This window comes from Apium graveolens, chromosome 4 (assembly GCF_009905375.1).
Source record: "Apium graveolens cultivar Ventura chromosome 4, ASM990537v1, whole genome shotgun sequence".
Classification (NCBI taxonomy): Eukaryota; Viridiplantae; Streptophyta; class Magnoliopsida; order Apiales; family Apiaceae; genus Apium; species Apium graveolens.
In genome coordinates this window covers 287,724,650-287,743,225 of record NC_133650.1, presented here as the reverse complement: position 1 = coordinate 287,743,225, position 18,576 = coordinate 287,724,650, and positions in this window count along the sequence as shown.

Here is an 18,576-nt window from a genome sequence, read left to right as displayed (position 1 = left end):
ATCCGGTCCAAATAAAATATACACCCTTTTAAGTTAAATATAATTCATTTACCTTCTTGGACTATTATCGGCTAAATTCTTTGGTATAGAATACCTAAATGGTATGTAGAAAACTCGAGTTATGGCCCAAATATCAATCAGCATGGATCTGCGGGCAAGTCTTCCAACCAATGAATTTTCATAAACTCCCAAATCCCAATTACTCCTACTTTGAGAATAATTTATTTTTTTCATTAAATACTAAACTAATATTAATAAACACCCAATTATTTACAAAGTTATGTAAGTATGAGAATAAAATCTCTTAAAAATATATATAGAGATATATACTCTATAAAACACACTTTTTTGTTATATTCATAACAACAATCAAAGGATAAAGTTTAGGAACTTTCCTTATTAGGGTAAGTAAAATGAAAATAATATTATGAATAAGAGAGTAAATAGATTTATTTCATACATATATATATAGGATAAAAATAGTTAAATTTAAATGTATTTTAACTATTAAACTTTTTCAATCTCATGACCACATGCTTACACCATGTTAATTCTAACAAACAAAATGAGTACACACTAATCAATTTTAAGAAAATATATAGAATGTAATATTCTCAACAAAAAAAAATTGAATGTACCATTTGTCTCAAGATATTAGAAATGTTGACGGGATTTGATGCATATATGATTACATATTTATTGAGTATAAACATTCAAATTGAAAAAAATTAAATGGGAAGAATATTTTTATATGAAAACAGGTTATAACCTGGTCACCTATAGAAATATAAAAAAATACAATGTTAAAAAATGTATTATTATTCTTGTTTTTCTTGATCAGTGCTCAAATATGTTACATTCATATCCTAATATTTTCATAATAAATAGAATCTCTCATGCTCATCCTCTTCACAACAAAACAAAGTTGTAAAAGCAAATTCTCCTCAAATTCCCTAGCTAGACTGAAATGCCTACATGTACTATTACCACTGACTGCCAGTTTTGTGGCAACAGATTAAAGTGGTATCTTGCGAGAGATGCTACTCATCTTCTCACGTAAATTGTATTGGTTCTCACCCCCATGCTCCTTATCTTTGTGTCATGTGTTTAAACCACAATTCGCCTCTCCTAGTTCTTGGTGATTCCAATGGAGAAAAGACAGTAGATAAGAATGCTGCCAAAATTTTCCTTGCTGCTTGCAAAATTTCAGCAGGTAGCATGAAAAAGGCGGCTGTGACTGCCAAAATGGAGATGGAGGCTAGGGCCAAAGAGGCCATTGATGCCAGAGAATTGGCTCTAAAAGCCATTGAACACGTGGAGCACCTTAGAAGAAATAGTGCTAGTACATAAACAATATATGATAAAGGGAATATGAAATTTATATTTCAATTTTTTTATTTTCTCAAAGCAATATACAAGTTTGATTTCTTATTATTTTAGTGTACCAAGTAAGAATTTTTTAAATTTATTGAGTTATATGTAGTGTGGTTAATTAGGAATTGTGTCTATTAGTGGTAAGCAAAATTAAGAATTTATATTATGTAATTTTAATACATTATATTAGTTAGAGGTGCACTTTTCTCAATATGTGATCACTCTACAAGTGCATGCAACCCAAGCTATGTCATGAGAGACAAGAATTAATTTACAAATCTCACAATTAGCTACATAATTAATCTATCAAAGGCCTCAACTTAAAAGAGAAGCTAAATAGATCACCTCTATTGGTTTATACAAGTATCTTTATCAAAAAATAACTTGCAATATCTCAATATACACTACACAGATAAATGGAGAACAAGTGTATCTTTTAGATAAAAGTAAGTAAATTTACATATAAGTGTTTAAGTGGATAGATGTAAAAATAACAAATAACAACATAAAATATACAATGCTTAAGCAAAATACCTAATTTATGACCCTAGACTTTACAAAGCACCTAAAAAAGATAGCTAATTGCACGGATACGAGTATCTAGAATCCAAATAAAAAACATATTAAAATAGTCCCCTAAAAATCTACTAGGCCTGGACAAGCGTATTAATAGATGTTGATAAAATGTGGGTATTTTTTAAAATTTTGAAAACTAAGTTTCCTAAATGCTTTAAAAATGATGAATAATTTGAAAGGTGTGTGTTTCTCAAGTGGCACTCATGCTTCAAAATTTAGCACAAAAATCTTCAAACTGAAAGTAAATTAAGTTCAATCATAAAAATGTTTAGAGACCAAATAGATTTAACTTTTTTTGTTTACCTAATAATCAAAAGCAGAAATTTTTGAAATAAAAGAAGCACTACTAGAGACTTTTTACTTTTAGGAAACTTTTTCGGACTATATTCAATATTATAACATTGGAATAAGCTATGTTTAAACTAGAAATTTTGCACTATTTAAATTTTTTTACATAGTTTTCTAATCAAAATAAATAAAATATAACTGACCGGTTAGGATAAATAATTTTGGGAAGAAAGATGGCCCGTTATTGGGAGACGACAACCAAGATATTAATAGTTCATTTTTTATAAGTATAGTTTTATAATATTTTTTAAATTTTTTTCTGACTGAAGAGTTTTATATTAAAAAAATTTACAGCAAAATAAATCGAATATCTAGTACAAAAGAATTAATATACCAAAGTTCTTATTTTTGGATATATGATAATACTTTTTTAATAATTCATGTTTAGATTATAATTTATTCATTCTTTATTAGTTTTTATCGGAATTCATACAAAGAAAGAAGGTTTGCTAAAGGATTTGGGAAGAAAGTAGGCTTGAGTTTGTAGGGATGACAAATAAGATAATAAAAGTTACCTACTTTAATTTTTAATTTTGAACACATATATGTTTATCTGCACCGTAAACATAGTTTTATAAATCATATTTTAAATTTCTTTTTACAATATAATTTTTCAGCGGGAAAAAAGATGTGAAGATTTAGTTCATCCATAATAGTCTATGAACATTTGTAAGCAGAATTATTAGTATTTCTCTGTATTCTCAGTAGTTCAAATTTTTAAGCAGTTGTGAGCATTCTTGCACACGGAGTTCTCTCGATATAATATATATCTCTGGTAAAATTGTTTAAATCCACCAGAAAGTTTTTAAAGACTATTGTTTTTAATTACTTGTGTTTTGATTCACTTAAGTTTTTATTCCGTATTGTGCTAATCAATACACTTATATTTATATTCGAGTTTGAACATTTTTATTTTAAGAAAAAGGTTCAAGAATTCCATCCAACCCTCCTTCTGTAATTCTTGCTATATTGTCAAGGGACTAACAATTGGTATCAGAGCAAGCTCTTAACTTATAAAGAGTTTAAAGATCAAAACAATTCAACAAGATGAACAAGAAGGATGTTGGAGTCAAGATTCCTATTCTGGATAAAGATAATTACCATCATTGGAAGGTAAAGATGCATCTTCATATGCTTTCTCAAGATGAGGGCTATGTGGACTTCATAGAAAGAGGCCCTCATGTTCCAATGAGAGCTGCAACAGGAAACGAGCCATCAGTCCCCAAGCCAAGGCATGAATAGTCTGATCCTGACATTGAACAAGTCAGGAAGGATAAAAAGGCCATGAATATTCTGTTTAATGGAGTTGATGGAGATTACCATGAGAGCCTCAAATTCGACAATGTGGAGATGGTTAGTGATGACAGTGATGATGAAAGTGATCAAGAAACAGTGTCTAAGGATAATGCAGATAAATCTACTACCAATGAAGCACAATACTCAACATATGTCGAGTTGCATAATGCTTTATCCGTCGGGAGACAATCTGCGTTATCCGTCAGGAGACAACCTGCCTCATCCGTCGGTACTCAAAATTCTCCATCCGTCGGGTTATCAAAAGGAGCAGGAAGTCAAGATAGATCACCTATAGAAATTTCCCCTTTCTCAAATCAAAGATCCACAAACTCAGGGGGAGTTTCTGACAATCAAAATTCAATCACACATCAAGACAACAATGAGGTTTCTTCATCTAGAGCTAATCTACCTCAACAAAGGAAATGGACAAAAGATCACCCCTTTAAGCTTATCATTGGTGATGTTTCTTCTAAAGTTCAAACAAGAAGAGCAACTCAAGAAGAATGTCTATACAGCTGCTTTCTTTACAAGGAAGAACCAAAGAAGGTAGAAGAAGCTTTGTTGGATCCTGATTGGATTTTAGCTATGCAGGAGGAGCTAAACCAATTTGAAAGGAATAATGTATGGAAGCTGGTACCCAAGCCTAAAGGAAAGAATCCAATAGACACCAAGTGGGTATTCAGAAACAAGACGGATGAAAATGGTATAGTAGTCAGGAACAAAGCTAGATTGGTTGCTAAGGGCTATTGTGAGTAAGAAGGAATAGATTTTGATGAAACATTTGCTCCTGTTGCAAGACTTGAAGTCATCAGAATCTTCTTAGCCTATACAGCCTATGCCAATTTCAAGGTCTATCAGATGGATGTCAAAAGTGCCTTTCTGAATGGAGATTTGGAGGAAGAAGTATATGTCAGTCAACCTCCTGGTTTTGAAGATACAAATTTTCCAGAATATATCTATTATCTTCTTAAAGCACTTTATGGACTGAAGTAAGCACCTAGAGGCTGGTATGACACTTTATCAAAGTCCCTTTTGGAAAATCACTTCACAAGATGTACTGTAGATAAAACTTTATTTTTCAGAAATGTTAATGGCTCTAGTATACTTGTTCAAATTTATGTAGATGATATTATTTTTGGCTCTACAGATGAGAAACTTTGCAAAAAGTTTGCCAAATTAATGCAAAGTAAGTATGAAATGAGTATGATGGGAGAACTAACTTACTTTCTTGGTTTGCAAGTTAAGCAAGTTAGTGATGGAATATTCATTAGTCAAACTAAATATACTTTTGATCTTTTCAAGAAGTTTGATCTAATGGATTGCACATCTAAAAAAACTCTCATGGCCACTGCAACTAAGCTTGAATTAAACACTACTGAAAAGTCTGTGGATGTTTCAAGTTATAGAGGCCTGGTTGGCTCACTTCTGTACTTAACAGCTAGTAGGCCAGATATAATATTTGCTACATGTTTTTGTGCTAGATTTCAGGCTGATCCTAGAGAATCTCACTTAATAGCTATTAAGAGAATTTTCAGATATCTCAAGGGAACACCAAACCTTGGCATTTGGTATCCTAGAGATTCTGGTTTTGATCTAACTGGTTATTCAGATGCAGATTATGCAGGTTGTAAAATTGATAGAAAGAGTACAACATGAATCTGTCAATTCCTAGGAAATAAGCTTGTGTTCTGGTTCAGTAAAAAGCAAAATTAAGTTTCTACCTCTACAGCTAAAGCTTAATATATTGCTGTTGGAAGTTGCTGTGCACAGATTTTATGGATGAAAAATCAATTGCTGGACTATGGTTTGCAAGTTGAGAGGATTCCAATTTTCTATGATAACACAAGTGCAATTACCATCACTGAAAATCCGGTGCAGCATTCAAGGACAAAGCACATAGATATCAAGTACCATTTCATAAGGGAACATGTAATGAATGGTACTGTGGAACTACATTTTGTTCCAAGTGAGAAGCAACTAGCAGATATCTTCACCAAGCTACTGGATGAATCCACTTTTTCAAGGTTGGTAAGTGAGTTAGGTATGCTTATTTACTCTTAAATCTATCTAAGTTATTTTGCAAGTTGATATGCAGCCAGAAATTTAATTAATTTTTCAGTTTTGGATGAAATTTTGGCTAAGTCAAAATTTACATCTCGACGGATGACCCTTATCCATCGAGTTTGGTCATCCGTCGATATACTATTTGCTAATAAAAATCAATTTCTTTTCTGGAATATTTTATGTCTCAACGGATAACAGTTTATCCTCATCCATAGAATTGTCTTAATATTAGCCGTTAATTCGCTGTACATTATCCATCGAGTATACTTACAGTTTGTAAGCATTACACGACGGATAATAGGTGGAATTTTTACAGTTTATTTTTAAACAGCTATTTTAGGCAATTTTTATTGGTTAATTTACTTTACTTTATTATTTTTATCAGTTATTTTTGAGATAGTATAAAAGCTTATTTCATTGCAATTGTTTTCTTTTATCATTCTCAAATTCAACTGCTCTAATTTCATTCTCTCTCAAGCACTTACTCTCCTTCTCTTCAAGCTTTCATTCTCTAACAATGGCACCTGTAGTAAAGATTATGTCTCAAACTGGGTTCATTTATGAGAAGAGCAATTTCAATGCATTAGTCAATAAGGGTATTCAGCAATCAGAAGACTACCACAAGATGATGGACTTTGTGAAGAATTGCAAGCTCAATTACGTCATGCTGGAATCACCCACAATCTTTTGTGAAATTGTTGAAGAGATGTGGACTACTACTACCTACAACTCTACAGATAAGACCATCACTCTAACCATCAAAGGTAATGAATTCTGTATCAATAGTGATGTGATAAAAGCGTGTTTCAGAATTCCTGATAACAATGTAACTTCACCACACAATGACACTAATATTATCAATATGCTTAATTCCATGCATTATGCACTTCCTACTTCTAAACTGAGTGATATTAGGAGAATGGGTCTTAGGAAGGAGTGGAGTTTCATGTGTGATGTAGTTACTAAAGTTTTCTCTGGAAATATCAGTAATTTTGATTTAGTGAATATTTCCATGCTATACATGCTAGTTACTAATCAATTTTACAATTTCAGTGACCTTGTACTGTTTGAGTTAGGTTTTAAATTGGGTTAGTTAGCTAAAAGAGGCAAAAATGTGTATTATGATAGATTTTTCATGTTATTGGCTAACCACCTCTGTGAAGAGATTGTGCTTGAGAACCCTAACAACAAATTGGATTTTTGGGTTCAAGAGAGAAGACTCATTGCAGATCTGAACAGGGCCAATCATCACAAGAATGTGCCAATGTTCTACTTTCCAGTAATGCAGGCACATCAGGTAAGTGAGGTAAGTTCATCCATCTCTACAACTGTTCCAACCTCCATAATTTCTTTGAATTCAGGAGTAGCTATGGCAACTGTGCAATGACCAAACAGTTGCCTACCAAAGCCTCCAAACCTACTACTATTTCCAAATCTAAATCAAAGAGAACCCCCTTTGGTATCTCTCTAAAGATGCCAGTTGAAAAATCCACAAAAGTAAAAGAGGGGAGTGTGAAGGAGGGAAAGTCAGGTGAGGGAAGGGGTGAACATCAAAGAAACCCCAAGAATAAGGTTGGAGAGTTGAGTGAATCCCAGCCTAGCCACACTGCAGTTTCCCAACAAACTGCAGTGCTTAAAAAGGATAAAAGCTCACCTCTAGCTGCATCCTCCCAAAAGGATGCAGTTATTGAACAAAGCTCTCAACCAAGAGCACAGGCCAAGAGGGTTAGGGACACAAGCTCACCCCAAACTTATACAAGAAAGAAAAAATCTAAAACCTCTCGGGATGCACAGGATACACACACTGTGCAAACTGGTGCTAAAGACACAGTCACTGCACCTTCTCAAGTTCAGTTTGATGTGGCTCCAATAAATGTGGAGTCACAGCCAAAATCTCTAGTTATAGAAGCACCTCATACACCATACTCACCAACAAACTCTCTGGATGTGGATATGATAAACACATCAATTCCTGATTCCCCTTCTTTAACTTTGTTGGGGAAGCCAAAATCTAGTACAAGTGAGCATCATCTTTTAGATGATTTGTTGGCTCACTTGCCAATTCTTTCAGAAACTATTGTGTCATCTGTGTCCAAAATATCTTCAATCAACACAGAGTCAACAATAGTTTATCTTCCCACCTCATTCATTTCTACTCTCTCGACAGATATTGCTCATCCGTCGAGTAGTGATTGTATCCCGACGGATAAGCCTAACAGCAGTTATCCGTCGGATAGCAAAACCACTCACTCGATGGATATCACTCATCCATCGAGTATCTCTGCACAGCTTCAAACTTCAATTATTTCAAGTGCAGAAGATTTAGTGGTTGTACAGTCACTCTTAGGATTGAGAGAGGAGAGTATCTTGAGTGAGAGGCTGGGTTGCTACCAGGCAAAATGAGAGGAAATGAGTGAAAATCTGCAATCCATTTCTTCAGGATTTGCAAAAGGGAGTTAGAGGAGTCCCACCATAGTAGGTGAAGGTGAGGGTGTGAGGGTGGGGAGCCAGGGTGAGACCCTTATGCAAAAAAAGAGAGAACATGAGAGAAAAGCAGGTACAGAGGGTATAAGGGTCGATCCAGCCATTGCTCATGAGTCAATGATTGTGGATGATGATGAAAAAGAAAGACAATTTTAGCAACATTACAAAGCTGTAATTGATAACATTTCCTTGGATGCTGACACTTTTACTCATCCTGTGTCAGCCTATCAACTGTTGGCTGCTCAGGGCAATGAGGAGGCAGAAAATACTTTGAATCTAGTCCATACTTCAGAATCTCTACAAAGGGATAAAGCTGCCGTCAATTTGATGCCTCCTACAGCTGGTGAGCCATCTGAGAAATTTGGAGTAAATTCTAGTGATGATGACTCTATTTCATTTGATGGAAGCATGAACTTAGGGGCAGATGAAGGCCCAAGTTCTATTCCAGATATACCTAAATGGGCATTGACAAAGGAGTCTACACCAGGATAATTCAATGTATCCTTAGTCAAACAAATCATATATATCCAAAAGGCCTTTCAGAACACCTCAAATGCTGGTACCAAGGCTATTCTTCAAGCTCACCTAGATTCTCTACATCTCATGAAGCTATAACAATTAAGACAGAATCTGAGTATGGATGAACTCAAAAAGGATATAGCTGACTTGAAGACCTACAATTCTGAAAAGCTGGATTCAATCATGCCCTATGGTACCATGCAGGATCTGCTCCTGAGTCTGAGAAGAGAATCTGATGCTGAAAAGAAGCTGGCCAAATTGGAGAACAGAGTTCAAGTTATTGAAGACTCTGTGGCCACCATTCTTCAAAATCAACACTCTCAGACCAATCTTCTAATGCAACTGGCTAAAGCACAAGGCTTGACTCCTCAACTTGATAATAACAAAAAGGGGGAGAAAGGACCAAGTGAGGGGGAGAAGCTTCGGATACAAATCACTAAAGTAATTGTGCCTTCAATTACTGTCTCAAAGCCACCAGTTGCAGATGGTATAGATCTGATTCAAGCAGCAGCAACCAACTTGAAAGCTGCTGAGAAAGAAAAGTTAAGTTTAGTCAACCGGGAGAAGATTGATGAGGAGATACAGAATAAATTCCAACTTGTCAAGGAGCCAGTTAAGTCAGCCATCCATCACTCTCAACTCAAGCAAATCAGTGTGAATGAGAAAAGCATGAACTATCTTGGAAGAGGACAATTTTCCTGCATCAAGTCTCCAAAGGCTGAAATGACTCTTAAACCAAGGGCAAACTATTCAAAATCATCCTTGAAGAACCCCTTGGATACTGTGTATGAGACACCCAAGCCTGATGAGAAAAAGCTTTTGTCAAGATCAATTGCCTTGTATAAAGATCCAGCTGATTCAGCTTTAAAACGAAGAATTGCTAAGATATTCAGAAATGGGAAGGAAATTTGTGTGGTAGCTGGACATCCATAATTTGCTCAAGCAAAGAGAGAAGAAAAAGCCAGATTGAAGCAGGAAAAGAAGCAAGCTGCTCTAGATGCAAAGAAGACTAAATAAAAGAAAGAGCATATTTCTATCTTGGCCAAGCTACAGGCTGTGAATTCATCTCAACAAATTCCCTCTCAGCCATCTGAAGCTACTGAATTAAGAAAGCAAGTTGAAGAACGGAAGAAATCTCCAAGAAAGAAAGAATTGGCTAAAAGAACAAAAAGGGAACTGGATATTATTGACAAGGAATTGGAAGATCAATTTCCTAAGGAACCCACACCAGCTACAACTCAAGCATCAAAGCCCTCTGTGGTATTTGAAGATATAAGGGTGGTGGATCCCTACAGGAATATTTATGGTGAACCTATTGTGCCCAAGGATGAGCCAATAGAATGGGATAACATACCAATTCCTGACTTCAGTCTACCAAACCTTAGCAAGCCAAAAAGAACAAAGTCAAGGGCAGTCAAGAAAGTGAATCTGTCACCTCTCAAATCCAATCTGTAGTTAAAGCTCAACCCAAAGTCAACAAGGGAGACTACTTGTACTTGTGTGACATCAAAGAATTTTCTGATCTAAACCTCTATCTGGATGAACTGGATGAAGTGAGGGGAATTGATGCATACAGAAATCTACCTGAAAGGTTAGTGTTCAAGTACAAAGGATGAAGGGAGATTCAGTGACCACTTCACAGGATTCTTCAACAGAGCCAAGCTGTACAGATTAAAGTTTATTCATCCTTCAAGAAGAACTTTGAATTCAATGTCACTGCAAGAAGATTAGTATTGAAGAAAATTGAAGAATTAAGGAGTGTTAGAGCTAAAGATGCACTCCCAAAGACTCTAATCATCCCGTACATAGGGAGAAGAGTGCATCTAAGGCCCTACTGGCTGATGGAGTTCATGGATGATAAAGGTGTGAGAAGATTCTTCAGATTAGAAGACCAATTGAGCATCTCTAGCAATGAGACTCTCTTGGAAATGCAAGAAAAGCTAAACCTCTCAGAATATGATGAAATGGAATTCCACAGGCAGCTCCAAAATCAGATTGATGAAAATAACAGAAAGCTTGGAAGAAGATCCAGACCTTCAAGGAACTAGATAAATCTGCTCAGGCTAGAGGAGCATCTTGAAAATGACTGCGAGCCAAACTTTGTACATTTTGATTATTTGAAGCACCTTCAGTATTATCTACTTTTCTTTAAAGCTGTATATTTAGGATATTTTATAATCATCAAGTATCTCTTAATTTATGGCTGCAAATCCAGTAGATATAAAAGGACCTATTTTGATAAAAGGAAACAAAATTTTAGGTAATTTGGGTGTTTTTGTCTATACCTTTGTAAATTTGTTTATTTTTTTATTTTTGTAAATTAGGTTTTCGTTTATTTGTACTTTTGTAATTTTTGACTTGTTTTTGCTGAAAAATTGGGATGTTTGATTTTCCGATCGTCGGTTAGTTTCCTTTTTTAACTCTGTTTAATTTTGTTTGAGTTTTTTTTTATTTTTGTAAATTGTTGTAGTTTGAGATTTTATTTTTGTAAATTATTGTAATGAGATTTTAAATTGTTGTAGTTTCCTTTTCTAACTTTAACGTGCACTTAAAATATTTATAAATAAATGGTGATAGGTTGATATCGATGTGTAAGCTATGTTTAAAAATAATATTTTTTCCCTCCTCATTAATTTAGCAAAATTCTCATATAAAAATGAATAAAGTACCGTTGTGCTAAGAAGGGAGGTATTTTAGTGGTCTCCACTCCAAAATACAATTGATATCTTAGAACAAGATTGGTTGTAAAATTAGTATTATTAGCCCAACTTTTATTTTTAGGGTGATCCGGTCCAAATAAAATATACACCCTTTTAAGTTAAATATAATTCATTTGCCTTCTTGGACTATTATGGGCTAAATTCTTTGGTATAGAATACCTAAATCCTATGTAAAAAACTGGAGTTAAGGCCCAAATATCAATCAGCATGGATCTCCGGGCAAGTCTTCCAACCAATTACTCCTACCTTGAGAATAATTTATTTTTTTCATTAAAGACTAAAATAATATTAATAAACAGATTATGAATAAGGGAGTAAATAGATTTATTTCATACATATATATAGGATAAAAATAGTTAAATTTAAAATGTATTTTAACTATTAAACTTTTTCAATCTCATGACCACATGCTTACACCATGCTAATTCTAACAAACAAAATGAGTACACACTAATCATTTTTAAGAAAATATATAGAATGTAATATTCTCAACACAAAAAAAAAATTGAATGTACCATTTGTCTCAAGATATTAGAAATGTTGACGGGATTTGATGCATATATGATTACATATTTATTGAGTATAAACATTCAAATTGTTGAAAAAAATTACATGGGAAGAATATTTTTATATGAAAACGGTTATAACGTGGCCACCTATAGAAATATAAAAAAATACAATGTTAAAAAATGTATTTTTATTCTTGTTTTTCTTGATCAGTGCTCAAATATGTTACATTCATATCTTAACATTTTCATAATAAATAGAATCTCTCCTGCTCATTCTCTTCACAACAAAACAAAGTTGGAAAAGCAAATTCTCCTCAAATTCCCTAGCTAGACTGAAATGCCTACATCTACTATAACCACAGACTGCCAGTTTTGTGGCAACAGATTAAAGTGGTTCAAGCACCACATCCTGCACTTGGGAACCAACAAAACCGTTTGCACAGATTGCGTTATCTATCTCCATTCCCCTTCCTTGTGTCCAGTTTGTTTTACCATTCATGAAAATCCAGAGAAGCTTATCACTTCAAATGTTGTGGTATCTTGCGTGAGATGCTACTCATCTTCTCACGTAAATTGTATTGGTTCTCACCCCCATGCTCCTTATCTTTGTGTCATGTGTTTAAACCACAATTCGCCTCTCCTAGTTCTTGGTGATTCCAATGGAGAAAAGACAGTAGATAAGAATGCTGCCAAAATTTTCCTTGCTGCTTGCAAAATTTCAGCAGGTAGCATGAAAAAGGCGGCTGTGACTGCCAAAATGGAGATGGAGGCTAGGGCCAAAGAGGCCATTGATGCCAGAGAATTGGCTCTAAAAGCCATTGAACACGTGGAGCACCTTAGAAGAAATAGTGCTAGTACATAAACAATATATGATAAAGGGAATATGAAATTTATATTTCAATTTTTTTATTTTCTCAAAGCAATATACAAGTTTGATTTCTTATTATTTTAGTGTACCAAGTAAGAATTTTTTAAATTTATTGAGTTATATGTTGTGTGGTTAATTAGGAATTGTGTCTATTAGTGGTAAGCAAAATTTAGAATTTATATTATGTAATTTTAATACATTATATTAGTTAGAGGTGCACTTTTCTCAATATGTGATCACTCAACAAGTGCATGCAACCCAAGCTATGTCATGAGAGACAAGAATTATTTACAAAACTCACAATTAGCTACATAATTAATCTATCAAAGGCATCAACTTAAAAGGGAAATAGATCACCTCTATTGGTTTATCTTCTTCATTACAAAAACACCAACACATGAAAGCTTCATTAAAGGAAAATGGTTATTGCTCATTTGTATAGTTATTTGGCATAAGAAATTGCATTGGTTTTAAAGTGTAGTATACTCCAGGATTATATTAATAATAGAATTTATTTGTCTAATATTTGTTCTGTTTTATTTGCTTAGACTTCTAGTTGTACAATTTTGAGTTCAAGGACTTAAAATAACGATATACAAGTATCTTTATCAAAAAATAACTTGCAATATCTCAATATACACTACACAGGTAAATGGAGAACAAGTGTATGTTTTAGATAAAAGTAAGTTAATTTACATATAAGTGTTTAACTGGATAGATGTAAAAATAACAAATAAAAACATAAAATATACAATGTTTAAGCAAAATACCTAATTTATGACCCTAGACTTTACAAAGCACCTAAAAAGATAACTAATTGCACGGATACGAGTACCTAGAATCCAAATCAAAAACATATTAAAATAGTCCCCTAAAAATCTACTAGGAAGGGGTCCAAGGAGTAAAACACTTCATAAACTAGGTCTGGACAAGCCTATTAATAGATGTTGATAAAAAATGGGTATTTTTTAAAATTTTGAAAACCAAGTTTCCCAAATGCTTTAAAAATGATGAATAATTTGAAAGGTATGTGTTTCTCAAGTGGCACACATGCTTGAAAATTTAGCACAAAAATCTTTAAACCGAAAGTAAATTAAGTTCAATCAGAAAAATGTTTAGAGACGAAATAGATTTGACTTTTTTTGTTTACCTAATAATCAAAAGCAGAAATTTTTGAAATAAAAGAAGCACTACTAGAGACTTTTTACTTTTAGGAAACTTTTTCGGACTATATTCAATATTATAACATTGGAATAAGCTATGTTTAAACTAGAAATTTTGCACTATTTAAATTTTATTACATAGTTTTCTAATCAAAATAAATAAAATATAATTGACCGGTTAGGATAAATAATTTTGGGAAGAAAGATGGCCCGTTATTGGGAGACGACAACCAAGATATTAATAGTTGTTCATTTTATATAAGTATAGTTTTATAATATTTTTTAAATTTTTTCCTCACTGAAGAGTTTTATATTAAAAAAATTTACAGCAATATAAATCGAATATCTAGTACAAAAGAATTAATATAACAAAGTTCTTATTTTTGGATATATGATAATACTTTTCTAATAATTCATGTTTAGATTATAATTTATTCATTCATTATTAGTTGTTATCGGGATTCATACAAGAAAGAAAGTTTGCTAAAGGATTTGGGAAGAAAGTAGGCTTGCATTTGTAGGGATGACAAATAAGATAATAAAGGTTGCCTACTTTAATTTTTAATTTTGAACACATATATGTTTATCTGTACCGTAAACATAGTTTTATAAATCATATTTTAAATTTCTTTTTACAATATATTTTTCACGAGGAAAAAAAAATGTGAAGATTTAGTTCATCCCTAATAGTGTGTGAATGAGATCACACAAACCGTCAACATTATATTTGTTAAAAAAATAGCTAGATTATAAAAAAAAATGTGTGTGAAATAGAGCATGATAATTGGCTAAGTCAAAAATTGGTAGTAGGCTTGTTAATGGAGCTGAGGTCCGATCTCATGCGGTCTAACCCGAGATTAAGATAGATATGGAGTGTATAAAAAGAAAACCGATACGATAATACTCCGATATGATAAAGATCTGATCCATTAAGAAGCGGATACGAATTTTCACTCATCTGATCCGATAAAGACCTGATCCGAAATACTAAACTTATATAATTATAAATATATCTGTATATATACTATATTAATATATATAATATATTAATATATATACTATAATAAATAAATATAATTAATTTTATAATTATCAATGTTAATTATATTTAATTTGTACATATATATTAACTATAATAATTCAATATAATTAATTTTATATGAATCAATATGAATTATATTAATTTTATAATTAATTTAAATGTTATCTCATCATATTAAAATTTGTTGTACACACCAGGTGTCATCATATTTTAATGAGTATCATGTGTGTCAGAAATTATTTTTATACATAATATTTTATTCACAATTTTTTTATTTTAATTTTTAATATTGACACATATAATTATTTTCAGATATTTATCCAATTAAATTATTTTATTTTTATTTATTTATTTCATATTTATTTTGAACTAGACTCTTTTCACATATTTTCATATTTTTTCCACAATATCTCTGATTATAAAATAGCTTTTTTTGTTTAAATTTTTATAATTATTAAACAGTATTAAATTATTATTATTCATGACAAAAAACTTAAATAATCTAGAGTTCGATCCGATAATCCGAGATCATAATGGATTTGGATATGGATTATGTTCTTAAAAATCCGAAAGCGATCTGATCCGAATCCGATCCAACAAATTTAAATGGATATGGATATGGATTTAGTCAAATTCGATCCAAATCTGACGCGTTGACAAGCCTAATTGGCGGTACTCACTATAAGAAAACATGTCATTATCGACCGACCAAATGTTACTAAAATTGATTTCTGAAATATTGACATAAGCCAGCGATTTTATCGACCAAATAGTTGGTAAGGTTTGTCTTGATTAAAATTGACTGAACATAGTCGAAAATGACTTTTTAGGCTCCCTTTTTGGTCAAGGACTAAATTCAACTACAATGCAAATAGGTATATCTGAAAAACACTATCTAACATTATCTGTCGTTATAATATGTAATGATTAAGTCATAATGACGTAGGTTGTTAAAATCGACCGCATATTACTTACCAACTTATAACCGACCACATAAATGGATGCTAATAGTACACAAATTACACATCTATTACACATAGGCATCTTTAATGACCAAATACTTATTGCTTATAAGTTTTTAAACCGACCAATCGAGGTTCGTCAATTTTAAAATTTTGGGCGGAATAATATCTTTTTTCCAAAATCAAATTGAACACCAAAAGTATAGAACAAGCCAAAACCTCGATCACTTATAATATTTGGGTATGAGAGTTTTTTATGAAAACTAAATATTAATGCAAAGTTGAGTTTTACAATTATCTTTTGATAGTTAGATTAAATGTATTTTGTTGTGCATATGTTGTGTATACTTGATGATTTCATACACAAAACACCTAAGTAGATTTTACTTAGTGAAATAATGTAGCACTCGACGGATAAGAATTATAGTCCCGACGGATAATGATTTATTATCCATCGAGTGAGTAGCTTATGTAATAATGAGTCTGTAGCACATTTCTGAATACACCTTTGTATAGATTCTGTAGTAGCATATAAGTCATGTTGACTTTAACTAGATATGCAGAATAGGTTGATTAATTGTACATAGATGATGTCTTGTAATTCTGTATAAGTGAAATGAAGTCAAGTGCCTAATTGCTACCCGACGGATAATCTAAAAAATACCCGATGGATGATTAACAATCCAACGGATGATCATTAACTCGACGGATGATCATGAACCTAACGGATAAAGAATTCAAGCATCAGTTGACAGTGACAACTGGTCACAGGCATCGAGATGTATGCAAAAGGAATGAGGAAGCCTATTAACTGGGTAATAGAGAACAAAGTAGCAAAGTATAAAAGCTGATAGTTTTTATAATGATTCTATCTTTTGACTTTGTAATCTTGGTAATATATAAACCAAGAATTAGCAAATAGAAACCAAGATCTGAGATACAAAACGTGAGAAACATTTGTAAGCAGAATTATTAGCATTTCTCTGTATTCTCAGTAGTTCAAATTTGTAAGCAACTGTGAGCATTCTTGCACACGGAGTTCTTTCGATATAATATATATCTCTGGTGGAATTGTTTAAATCCACTAGAAAGTTTTTAAAGACTATTGTTTTTAATTACTTGTGTTTTGATTCACTTAAGTTTTATTCCTCATTGTGCTAATCAATATACTTATATTTATATTCGAGTTTGAACATTTTTATTTTAAGAAAAAGGTTCAAGAATTTCATTCAACCCTCCTTCTGTAATTCTTGCTATATTGTCATGGGACTAACAATTGGTATCAGAGCAAGCTCTTAACTTATAAAGAGTTTAAAGATCAAAACAATTCAGCAAGATGAACAAGAAGGATGTTGGAGTCAACATTCCTATTCTGGATAAAGATAATTACCATCATTGGAACGTAAAGATGCATCTTCATATGCTTTCTCAAGATGAGGCCTATGTGGACTGCATAGAAAGAGGCCCTCATGTTCCAATGAGAGCTGCAACAGGAAACGAGCCATCAATCCCCATGCCAAGGCATGAATGGTCTGATCATGACATTGAAAAAGTCAGGAAGGATAAAAAGGCCATGAATATTCTGTTTAATGGAGTTGATGCAGACATGTTTGACAACATTATCAACTGCAAAACTGCCAAGAAAGTATGGGATACTATACAGATAATCTGTGATGGCACTGAGCAAGTTAGAGAAAATAAGATGCAGCTCTTGATTCAGCAATATGAGTATTTTCACAATGAGGAAAGTGATTATCTCACTGACATTTTTAGTAGGTTTCAAAAACTACTAAATGCTCTTAAGTTACATGGAAGAGTTTGTCAGACTAAAGACTCTAATCTGAAATTCCTTAGATCTCTTCCAAAGGAATGGAAACCAATGACAGTCTCATTAAAAAACTCACAAGATTATAAGGAGTTTACTTTGGAGAGACTGTATGGCATCCTGAAAACCTATGAGCTTGAAATAGAGCAGGATGAAAGGATGGAGAGAGGAAAGAAGAAAGGAGGATCCATTACACTAGTTGCTGAGTTGGAAAATGAGAAGGAAGTGAAGATGGAAGCTGTTGAATCAACTTCAAAGGTCTGTGAGAACAAGGGCAAGGGGCTTGCAGTAGAAAGTGAAGATTTATTGAGCCAAGATGACATGGAGGATATTGATGAGCACCTAGCATTTCTTTCCAGGAGATTTGCGAAGCTCAAGTTCAAGAAGAACTTTGGAGCAGCCAAGCCAAATAGAAACATGGTGGATAAGTCAAAATTCAAATATTTCAAATGTGGCTTGGCAGGGCATTTTGCCAGTGAGTGTAGGAAGTCAGATTCCAGTAAGAAAAAGTTTGTGTCTGTGGATTATAAGCAAAAATACTTTGATCTACTCAAACAAAAGGAAAGGGCTTTTATTACACAAGAAAATAACTGGGCAGCAGATGGTCTGAATGAAGATGAAGATGTCAGCTATGTTAATCTAGCCCTTATGGCCAAGTCTGATGAAACAAAGACAAGTTCCTCAAGCAATCAGGTAATTACTATAAACCTTGAACACTTATCTAAAGCTGTGTGTAATGATGCCACAAATGACATGTCTACAGAATTATATCATTTGCGTGTCACACTTAAGTCTCTTACTAAAGAAAATGCTAAATTCAAAGAAA